We start from the raw sequence: 11,339 nt of genomic DNA on the forward strand, positions 1-11,339 counted from the left end.
ACAAACCCTTTTTCCTAAACCTTAACCCAGATTTAGGAAAAGTTAATGGTTTTGGGTTAGCAGTAGGCTGGTCTGGAGCTGCGGTGTCTTTTAAATCAAACAACCCTTTCAGAATAACAGATTTGCACTGCGTTTTTGAATCACATGCTTTCTCTGTTCCAATCATAGTACAAACTGCAGCTGCCCTGGGGCGTGCTTCTTCGCCATAACATGTCACCTTGAACTTTGACCCTGTTGCTTACATATATTATCTGCGCTGAGGATTGTGGGTCAGAATAGCCAGAAAAACATGCTGATTTACACACTGCAAAATGCAATGGGATGCAGTAGGACATCCTGGTGTTTTTTTGGCATACTGCGTTCCAATAACCATACTGTCTTACTATTTAGTATGCCAGCTAAAGATCAAGTATGTGCCAATGCATAGTGTGTCAAATGCAGTATGTCACACATACCTGGATTTTCTACTACATCTAGATGCATTTTACAGTATTTCTTGGCTATTCTGACCCACAATCCTTAAATAAAAGACATATAAGCAAGAGGGTCAAAGTTAAAGGTGCAATGTTATGATGAAGTAGTGAGTCCAGATTGAATGCAAACTGCTTGCACAGTCAGTACTTCATAAGGGAAGCTGCAGTACTAAAAGTCAAAAGATTCGGAACGCAGCTTACAAATTCTTCTCGCATACTAAATAGTATGGCGGTAGTTTGGGTATTAGAACGCGCAGCTGACGTGCATTTGGTTTCAGAACGAAATGCTGCACGTGCTCCTCAGTTTGTTTGATTAAGAACAGTCAATGGCGTGTTGCCTATGGTGGTATGGGAGCACGAAACGTCAGAGCAGTCAGCTTGCATCATGTTGGGGAAACAGACTCCTCAGCTGGCATGATGACAGCAATGAGGTACACCTGGTCAACTCGTGCAGCTGTTCACGCAAGGGCCTCGGGGAAGCTGAACAAATACTATCGAGTGACTGCATGTGTAGGCCAACATTGCATGTGTGTGTGTGTGTGTGTGTGTGTGTGTGTGTGTGTGTGTATGTGTGTGTGTGTTCATTGACAACACAAACTGAGTCATTCACGAGTATCTGACTGTGCAAAGGCTGAGAAAAATCCACCCACCTCTGCTTTATTTTCTCTTTTTAATGCCATTTAGCTCAGGGAAGTTGAAACATGCGTTCACACAATGGCCTTTAATGTGGAATTAACTTTGACGTATGGGCAAATAAAAAATATTCTTCATCTTTGGCTTTTGGCTCTTTGACGCAGATATCTTTCTCTTGAAGGGACACACACACACACACACACACACACACACACACACACACACACACACACACACACACACACACTAGAGGACCGCAGTGCACGCAAATGTAATTGGCAAAGGGGGGGGAAAGGGTGAGAAATCGGTTTGTGAGATGTTTGTGCGTCTTTGGTTTGGGGGGTGTACTGTGGGACAGAGCAGCAGCAGCATCAGCATCAGCATCAGCAGCAGACGTACAGCCTACCTAGAAACAGTGTGAAAAAAGTAGAGCCATGTAATATTGATGGAGCCAGAGTTGTGCGGTGTGCCTCCCGGTAAAACAAGTGGATCGACGCGCGCGTTAAACCAGCCGCATGTGATTTTTCCAGCTTCAAGTCATTTTGGCATCACGATGCGCGACAGAGAGACGGACACGGAGCTGTGAAGCCTGGACCTGGAGGATGAGGATGAGGATGATGAGGATGTCGATGGAGAAGAGGAATCCCTGAAACCGCCTCTGCCCAGGAAATATGGACAGAAATCTGCTCTTATGTGCGAGTGCGGGCTGGTTTATTATTATTTTTTTGTATTCGCACATCGCCACAGAGCAGGCTGTAGTGGACCAGGATGCCGTGTGGGCGATGCTGCCACAAGGGGATACATTGTGATTTCGCTGAGATGTTTTAGCAACCATTGCATATATTAAAAAAAAATTAAAAAAAATAAGCAAAAGCGGAATCACAAGAGGGATTGGAGTCCAAAGGGATCTAATAAGACATCACCACCTGTTACTAGACAATCAGGTAAGCCTCACAGACCTTTTTTCTTTTTGGTTTTTTTTTTTTTTTTTTTTTTACATTTACAGTGTCTCCTAATACAGTGGACGTGTGATTATTATGACAAACACCCATGAAACGAATCATTAATCCGTTGACAATGTACTTTTTTTCGAGATGTGATCTGCCTCAATGCTGCGCACCGAGATTTATGTGCCAATCACCTATATGATGCGATGCATAATAAAGCATCCCATGCTCTTATTAGTCACATTTGAGTGTGTGTGTGTGTGTGTGTGTGTGTGTGTGTGTGTGTGTGTGTGTGTGTGTGTGTGTGTGTGTGTGTGATGCACCAAGCGGAACACTTCACTTATAATGGGCCTCGTGATGAAACACCCTTTCATTATTGTATGATTTGCAGGGGGATATGTGGGCTTGCAAAAAAAACCAAAAACCTTCACATTGCCTCAGTGCAGGTACGAGCAGCACCCGCAGTTTCCTCCAGCCAGTGCAGAGGCAGCAGACCTCTTTTCACCCATAGTGCACTGGATGCCAATAATGGACAACAAAGCTACTTTTATTTCTTTGAACAAAATAGGCCATTTTATTTCTCAAACGTCACTATTCACACATCGCTCATCTGCAGCTTTTTTTTGGAAAGAATCAAGCATCAAGGCAACGTCCATCTGTGATGAACCTGAGGAGTGTTTCTGCTGCTGCTGGTCCAGTGTGTTTTATTGGCCTTCACAAAAAGCCTCCTGAATCCTCCAGTGTTTCACTAAATTTATGGTGCTTCTTCTTTTAACTGTAAACTGATGGGCAGTGTGCACTATAGACAGGCTTGCCTTTTTTTTTTCCTCATTAAAGGCTGCACAGTGACAGACAATCAGTGCAGGTTTTGTAGCTAGAAGCCCACTGAGATGCAGAAATCAGACCTCACATGGATGGTTTCTGTGTCTATGCAAGCATGCTGAGCTGAGCTGAGCTGAGCAGAGCCGGTCCATTGGCTGGTCATAGGTCAGGAGCAATCTGTTTGATGTACTGGAGGTCTCACTTCCTACAGACAGTGCACACCCACCCCCCCTCCCCCTCTATTTCTGCTTATGTCCTAAATCATAAAGCAGTTTGGCCAAGTGACAGAGGTACACTGGAAGAAAATCTGGCCTGATTGAAATAGTGTCAGCCATGTCCGGTCAATATGTCAGGCGGGAGAGAGGGAGAAAGAGAGAGAGAGAGAGAGAGGGTAAGAGAGCAAGGGACAAGTTGTTTGAATCCCTCATACTGTGTCGCGGTCTGGATCCGCTGATAATTGGGTGGAAAAAATTGACACTGTCACAAAGTTTTACCGGACACAATCCTGATCTGAAGGACGCCGGCATCGATCATGATCTGGAAACAATGTCTACAGTGCACAACAAGGAGTTCCTCCACACTTTATCTTCCCTACTTAAGTAATCAATAATCTGCTGTTTCTCCTGCAGCTGAATCCCATCGGGTCGTTTAAGAATCCGGACCAGTTAAACGTCTCGAAAACATACAAGTGGGACAGCTTGTCCTAAGGCCTTACTGGAAGCAGTGGATGGATGTACACAGTGACATCAACTGTGTGTGTGTTTACACATTCAAAATGTTGCAACACTCCCCCCCCCCCCCCACCCCCCACCCCCAGCAGCTTGATTTGTAGCAGTGTTGTTCTGAATATTCAAGGGGTTAGTCTTTCAGGGCTCGGAGTGGAGCATAAATTCCTTTTTTTAATGCCATGTGGTTTTATTCACTGACCTATTTTGATCGTTAAAAGGAGCGCTGTGCTGAAAATGATGCATAAAAAAAAACTTGACAAGGCTGTCCGAAAAAGGAAAAAAAGGAAAAAGTAGCAGGGAGTTTGGGGGGGGGGGGGGGGAGTAAGATACTAAACCATGATGTTGCAGATTTCTGGGCATTTCATCCAGAAACAGTTCCTTCAAAATAGAGCAATCCTTTAACGTTTTCATGCCGCGATTGTTCCATCCAAAGGGCAGCTGACAGAGCCTACAGTATGTCACTGTGAGGCTGGACATCTTCATTACGATCTAGCCCCAGAGCCCGGCAGCAGAGAGGAAAATGTATCACACCTGATGTTTCCGTGGGGCTTTTATAGCAACCGTTTGCTCGACCATCCGTGCAAACTGCTCCAGATGTTGAATTCACCGGTAGAAGCCATATGCTTTTTGTTTATTTTTTATTGCGGTGTGATATATGAGCAGCACAAATAAAAGAAACGCTAGATATCTCTCTCAGACAGAGTGCAGGAAAATAAATACTAGGGTCCGTGCCACAAAGTCACTGCCTGTCATGCAACAAGAAAACCATTAGGCTGTCTTGGCGGAGACTGATGGCTAATGAAGCGAATGCACACCAAAGTCTCATGGCGGGGAAGACAGAAGACACAACTCTCATTTATATGCGCCTCATATACCAGCCCATCTGATTTAGAGGTTCAGGACTGCAACACAGACCAGCGCACTGAGAGCCACACGAAAGTGATAACTGCCCGAAGTAAAGCAATAAGGGGTGAGATTACACATAATGATTTACGATACCAGCGCGCTGCTTCACATACAAGTGACAAAAAAAACCCTGCAGAGATAATATCTATACCTCCAACACTGCATTTCTCTTCATTCCTGTATGCTTTGTAAGCATGTAAATAGCCCAGCCTGGACAATTTTAGGTCACATTTGATTAATGTGGAGAGTCTTATTGGTTAAGCTCTGCTGCCTTGACGAGCAGTGGCAGCTCGGGCTTCGTGTACACTGTAAATTGAATTATTGTGTTTCCTCGGAACATTTGCAATTCATTCAACCTGCGAATAGTAAAATAGCCCAGAGCAGCAATTAACCCACTTCACAGTTTTTGCTTATGATGGCAAAAACAGACTGCATGGCTGTCACAGTTTCTGTTTACTTAACAGTTGTGAACACACCACCAGCAGTTAAGCATTTAGTGGTTGAAACAAGTAGCAGAGCAACAGAAATATTATTTAAAGGGAAAGTATACCCGGAAATATGTAAAATACATATTTCCCCTATTGCATGTAGTGCTATAAATCAGTGTAGTTGTTGGAGGTATTGGCTGTAGACTCTATGGCTGATATCTTCAATTTATCCTTTTTTCTCTGTTTTGTATCATAGGTTGATTCAAATTTGCATTTTGATCTTTGGATTCAAGAAAAAAAGTCATTTTGAAGACTTTGCTTTGGGCTCTTGAAAAATGTGCTGGGCATTTGTCAATATTCTTTTCATATTATATAGACTTAATTATTCAACCTTTAATGAGAAAAGTGCAGTCCTTCGTATATGTAGTCATATCTGAGGCAGTTTTCAGATTTACGTAAGGTTTCGCCTCTGTAAAATACCCTTAAGTGAATCGTGCAACTCTTCCAGGAAGTAAAGTAAACACACGATCTTCATTAGTTTCTAATGGATGCTTTTATCTCCAGTTAAGCTTACTACTATTTAATCCTACATAACTTAATTTATATCCCTCAGACAGTCATTAGTTTCATGTCAGGCAGTTTGAATCCATAAATAATTTGCCTGAGCAATTGAGAGACACGTCTGTATTTCCTTACTTTATATTTAGTAAATGAGCAGATGTGTCCCTCGACTGTGTGGCTGCCTTTCGACGTAGCCCGGCCTTCGGCAATATGCTGAGCTTTTTAATCCTTTCATGTACTCCACACACAGCATGTTGCCATTTCCAGGCCCCCGAGTCTCCCCCCCTCCAAGGCTGCTCGGTCCTCGATGGTTGAAATATAGGAAACAGCTATACATCTATACATACATAGTGTAATTAAAAGATTGAATTAGGTTATTCAGTGTAGTATAAAGGTTGCTTGTTGAGCCTAATTAAGACCTTCATGTAAGATAACATGCTTGACTTGCCCCAATCCATTTATCCACAGACGTTGCACCACTAATCACATGTTAAATAAAAAAATTAAAAATCCTATCCAATTAAACAGCCCATCAGTATCAAGCATGCTGCAGGAACAGTGTCTTCTAACTGCACAGTTTAATATCCTGAGTATGTTCCGCTCTGATATCCGGCGATATCACAGTTAAAATGATTCTTACTGATTTAAGATGGCACCCATCCGATATCTGGAGGCTCCCTGTTGCCAAAAAACATACATCATAGTCAGGAAGGTCAAGAGCTCGGTCTATAAATGTGTCCATCACTAATTTACCCCTCTGCCTATCATTCATGAGCATCTGGTCCACAGAGCTCCAACTGGCTGTTGCCGGGGCTCAGGTGTTGACTTATGAGGAAATTACAGACTCTATTTTTTTTGACAAATGCTCGAAATGAACTGAAAGCACATCGAGATACTCTTTTCTATCTTGTGTGAATGATCCATCTTGAATTTAATCTGAAAGCAAAGAAGGAGATGTAGCACCTCTAGCGGCTCACAAAACAGGCCCAGATGAAAACGAGATGTGCTCTGTAAATACAAAACTGTTCAAACAGCTGCTTCTTTACACGAGCCTTTCACTGTGGGAGACAGTTCAGTTTATTAATGTGTCAGGTGAGGAGGAGCCTGCACACACAAGTTAACACACTGTTCCTCAGACTAAAGTCATGGAGAGCTGAAATGAATAGTCGACCATAGGAAAAAAGTCATTCTTTTTAAGTAAAAACATTAAACATACTTTGGTTCCAGCTGCTTAAATATGAGAATATTTCCCTGTTAATAGAATATTGTTGGGTTTAGGAGCGCAGCTCAGACAAAACGCCACATTTAAAGATGTTGCTTCGCTTTTTGGTGGACTTTTTTGCGGCATTTTCCAACATTTTACAGACCAAACAATTAAGGGAGAAAATAACAGACAATTTAATTAAAAATGAAAATAATCTTTATCATTTGAGCCCTATAATTTCCTGAAAGCCCTACAGAAATGTACTTTTTAAAGACAGAAATGCCAAAAAATTCACTGTAAAATGTAAATATTTGCTGTTTTTATTCTACGATGGTATATTAATTGTCTTTGAACCATTTTGGAGTATATGTCATATAAAACTTTTACTTCTATCTGTTCCAATTATACACCTACTGTACCTAAAACAAACCCACCAGACAAACAAAGCTACAGCTCTCAAGTTTGAGACACAAACAAGCCTTCACACTTCCATAACGTTTCTACAAGGCCCCACAACAGTTCAGCAACACTCTTTTCAAAATAAGTATAAAGAAACCACAGTAACAGTAGATAACATGACACGCAAACACGCTAAAAATAATTCTGTTGTCACACCGAGAGCAGAAACCAACTAGATCTGGAACCTTAAACAAAATCTTTCAAACCAGTCTGCACCCCCTCCAGATTTAGAAAAATCTACCAGTCCTCATAAATACGAATGAAAAGTAGCCCAAAAATTTTCAAAAATAATCACACAGTTCTGTCTCCCAAGAGTTAATTTCTTGGATGGCAACAATCCTGATAATTAATCAAGAAATAACTCAAATGTTGAGTGAGTTTGTTCCTCTCAAGATAACAAAAAGAAGTAAAAAAAAATAGATAATAATCATAATTCTTCATTGTGTGTAAAATATTGAAGATTTAAGAGGTACAGACTCGACACAGGAAGGTGATCATTAACATCAGAGGAGGCTGGAAGCTTGCAACATAAAAGTCGTCATATTTTCTGACATAAAACAAGCAGATTCTGTGAAATGTTGTCAGCGCAACGCCGTTGATGTTGAGCATGACTGTTTTTATGATGCCATACAATTTGAAGAACATGATATCTATTATCATCGTCAAATTAAAAAGCTGCACTCTCAGGCGCCGCATGTGTCGGGTCACAGAGCAGGTGAACGGTACAGTAAGTGAAGCCCATCTCCGGTAATAAAACCACATTTGCTGGAGCACTCTGCGGGCAGCTGCTTCTCCTGCGTTCACAAACGGCCGTTCATCATCTCGCAAAAGGGCCACAGCTGTCCTCAGGTTTTAAGAGACGGAGATGTCACGCTGCAATCTCCACATCATCCAGGCAATCTAACTCGGCTCCTCTCGCCTTTGTGTCAAAGACAAGAGCATTATTTGAAAAACATTGCTCTGCAAATTGGTGGGACAGGAAATATCTGATGGCGTGGTTGTAAAAAAAAGGACTGACGCTGACTCGACTTAAAGGCACAAAAGGTTCGGTTTATTTAATCTGTGGATTCTTACAGAAAAACATTAAAGGAGAAAGAAGGGCTGGAGCCTGGCAGGGTGTACAGGAGGGCACCTGCTAAGACAAAGTGCTCGTCTCAGAGCCGCAAACCTCATTTTTCACCACGTGAAGACATTCATTTTAAAAGCAGGTTCGCAAATGATGTCAGGATTTCTACTTACATCCATTACAGAGCTGGCTTGTCTCCGACAGCTCGATGAGGGGCGTGTGGTGGCAGGCGGGAAAAAACCCTGTGATCTTGTATTTCAGATTGAACGTCTAAAGTCAATAAATCTTCAGTCATACATCTGTGCAACACGCGATCGTTTACATTTATAGAAAAAAATATTATCAATTAAAAACACATGGAACGACTCTACATTTATTTTGAAATGCATATCCCATAGTTTCTTCAGTAATATTGCAGAATGTGCATAATCTTTTTTATTCATATACATGTAAATATAAACTGGAGCCACAACTAATGATCGTTTTAATTATGGATTAAACATTTTTTTGCCAATAAGTTGATTGATGGGTGAGTTGTTTGATCTATAACATGTCACCACATTCATCCAGCGCTTGTTGATTGTTTTGTCTGAACTCCAATGGAGGTGGACAGTTTTTTGGCATTTTTCTCAAGATGGCTTGAACTATAAATTGATTATCAATCACATTAACTGTCTGTCAATCAATGAATCATGAATCAAGTAATTGCCACAGCTCTATTATCATCTTTTGTATCATTTCTTTAATATGATATATTCCTCACTACATTGAAAATAACATTAAATGTGGACTCGGCTGCCAGTTTATTAGGTGTAATGAATGCAGTCTGTTGCATCTTATTTCACCAGTGTATATGGGGTGGACAAACTATTAGAAATATCTCTCTGTATAACACAATAGAGTTCAACAGCACCATAAAACTACGGCCTCCACAATGATTATGAAGTTGAATCAACATCTATCACAAACTAAACATTAAAACCCTCATGAGGGTAGAATTAATTGAACTGTTGTTATTATAATAAGCAGAATACGTCATGTACATAATTAGATCCTGTGTTGACTTGATTTACTTTTTGCTATTATGAACAATGTTGTTTAGACCTTATAGAGCCCGGGTGACAGAACAACATTCAAGACAGCCTTAATTATAATAATATATCACATAAATAAAACCTATAATGTAACTTAAAGTGCCAAAGGATACATCTTAAACATTAAAATTAATAAAATAACTCATTTAATTAGAATGTAAGTTTGAAAAGCACTAATAAAGAGTCAAAATGTATTTTTCAAATTTTACATGAAGGAAATATACTAAATTAATCTTTTATCACATCATCTAGAAGATTTCTGTTTCTGTATAACCAAGAGTCAATGATTTATGCATGAAATGTATCTTGAAATGAAAAAAGCCTCTTGGAAGTTTTTGAATCCTGTGGATTTAAACTTGGGTTTTTAACAAGTAGCTCGCGAGCAAAATAAAGGCTCTTTTGAAAAATGGAATGCACAGAAACAGTCTTTCATCTGTTATGAATATTGCTCCTTAATATGTTTGTCTAGTTACTTGTTAGCTAACAGTTTCTCATTTACTCCTTACACACTCAGCAGATGCTGAATGCTTTGCAAACGTGATAAAATGTATATCCAATCAAAATCACAGACATCCCGCCCCCTTCTGACACAATCAGCCAATCAGCTGTCAAAGCTTTGAACCCGCTTTGCCGCTTTGACGCTGTCGGCCGTTAGCCTACTAGAATGTCAGCCGTTAGCGTATTAGCAAGTGCATAGCAGACTTTACAATGACCGCAAAAACCAGCCTGGCAAACAAATGTACATGCATGACATAATTTAAAAGACAACAGTCTCTGTTTAACAAACTGACAAAGAAAACCAAGCTAGCAACAGAGGTTTCGTTTTGTGGCGCATATCCTAACGGACCACAAACTGCTCTTCGTCTATGGCTGGATTATAATCGAGGCGATGACTGTGGGGGCTGAAAATCGTTATTAAAGACCCATAAAAGTCAGACGAAAAAAGATGTCTGCTGTTGGCGATGTACAACTTGGTGTTATAAATAGCCCTCGGCCACTTTGATTTTGTTCAATGAGCTTTTAGAGTAAAAAAAGGTTGAAGATCCCTGCTGTAGAACAATGCAGCGGCTCAACTAAAAGGTGGCATTGAGCCAACAACACAAACTAAGGATTGCTCAAGGCTGTGATATTGGAGATAAATAAACACAGTAATTTGTGCTTGTCATAAAAAAGATGGAAAACCATGAGTTAATTGCGTTTTGGCATTCGTGCACACGAAATCCACAGGTGTTTTTTTTCTTTACGAGTGAGGTGTTTACGAGGATCCTTCATGATAGGATGACGAATGGGAATTTGCAGTTCTGAGTTTGCTTTTGAATCTCCTTTTGTTGCACCAGATGCTTTTTTAGGGAACAAAGCTTTGAGATGCTTCTGATTCAACATCTCAAATGCATGCAGTTATGCTATATTGACATCACACTCATCTGTGTTGCTGGCAACCGAAGATTACATCTATTCAGTCATAGCCAGAAGCATTCAATCAACAATATTCAGTTTTCTTTTTGAGTTTTCTTTTAAGACTGTTTTTGATACTAAACATTGTTTAGTATCAAATTGATACTTTAACTACATCTTCCTTCTGTTACTGCAGCACGACCACCGATCAGGGACCGCTAAGAGTGAAACCTCCCCACACTGTAGCCCTCATTCTGCTGTTCAACACCCACAGCCGGCCAGGAGAGCTGACAGCACTGCTCTCCGAGTCTGACAGCCATGATCCGGGGAGGCCCTCTGCTGCGGCTCAGATCAGGGATCAACTCACCGCTTGATGGCTAGATCTCACCATACAAAGCACTGGGGGCCTTTCTACTGAGGTACGTCTCCAACTCCCTCTGCGGCACAGGTTCTATAATTCAAATGTGAGCCATTTTTGTTCTATACTCATTTTGTTGAGTCAAGTGGCAGTCGTGTCTGATTAAAACTGAGTGGAACTGGTTTATTTAAATGAGGCATAACATTTCTTCAAGGCTGTATACTTGTGTATTTCTCTGTATATAGCAGGTAGGATAATTTAAGAA

This window comes from Anoplopoma fimbria, chromosome 3, assembly GCF_027596085.1.
Source record: "Anoplopoma fimbria isolate UVic2021 breed Golden Eagle Sablefish chromosome 3, Afim_UVic_2022, whole genome shotgun sequence".
NCBI lineage: Eukaryota > Metazoa > Chordata > Actinopteri > Perciformes > Anoplopomatidae > Anoplopoma > Anoplopoma fimbria.